Here is a 1,328-nt window from a genome sequence, read left to right as displayed (position 1 = left end):
TAAAGTTTGAAAAACACAAATAATAATGGATTTTAAATCAATAGGAACTTTTTTCGTATAAGTGATATCAAAAAAATAAAAACGATATTGCACAGCCAAAATTTTCCTTTATAAGCGGTGAAAATTTTGTTTCTTCATTATGAGTTATGACTGTAGCCTTCTTGGTTCTTTGCCGCGCCAAAACGTTTTTACTATTATATTGCTATGCCGTACGTGTGTAAGGCGGAGACAAGACATGCGGGTGCGACGTCCTCTTAAAAGCCACAATAATTTTACACTATTTATAATCAATGATACATATTTGTATATAGACAGATATTGAGTTCGTAGAGTGACAATGTCATTATTTTAATAATTATTGAGCACTTCTCAAGATTGTAAACAAAAATACGTTTTCTGATTTGAAATAAAAAATGTTTATTTCGTATTTCTATTTACTCTAAACGAAAAATAATAATAATAATAATAGGTACAAAATCAGGGGCCCCCAATTACCATAAAGAAGCCAGGGCCCCGTCCGCAATTGCGGACTAGCGGTCCGGGCCAGTCCGACTCTGTAACTATGTTATACTATGTTTTGGGAGTAGCATTTCCGTGTTGGAAAAATTGTTATTGGTAATTTTTATTATTTTTACTTAATTTAACTGAACAAATTATCAATCTTTATTATTTTTTATTATTTAATATAATTTAGGTCTGTATAGACAATTTTTTAAACATTACCTATAACCTATTTGAAATTATTATTATTATAACTGTAGACTGTAGTAATTATGTTTGTATTGACAAATTTTAAAACATGCAACTTATTATAAATTATTATTATTTTTATTGTATTGTGACAAATTTTTAATATGTATTTAAAAATTATAAAATGTTCAATTTTTATAGCTAAGGATTGAAAATTTAAAACAACGATTCTCATAATTAATAATGCATACTGTAACCAAACAATGTGAACAAATATAAATACTATATACATATAAATTGTTTGAATTGACGTAACTTATTGTAAAAACGTAAACAAATTAAAATTTTTTTCTTATATATTTTCAACCTTACTTTTATATCGACCATTCGTAGCTTAGGTATTATAATAAAAATTAATATTTAAAATATTTAAAAATACAATAATGAATAATATGACATAAATACATAATATAGTAAAATACAAAAATTTGGTTTTTATTTTTATGATTTTTTTTCTTTTGCTTTTTTCTTTTTTCTTTTATTTTTTCGGTTTTTTTTCCGGTTTTGTTATAATGAGTTATTTTTATCATCAATACATTATTTTATTATACAACTATACCTAATGTTACTAACAGATC

The sequence above is a fragment of the Acyrthosiphon pisum genome, chromosome A1, assembly GCF_005508785.2.
Source record: "Acyrthosiphon pisum isolate AL4f chromosome A1, pea_aphid_22Mar2018_4r6ur, whole genome shotgun sequence".
NCBI lineage: Eukaryota > Metazoa > Arthropoda > Insecta > Hemiptera > Aphididae > Acyrthosiphon > Acyrthosiphon pisum.
Note: the sequence above shows the minus strand (reverse complement) of the source record.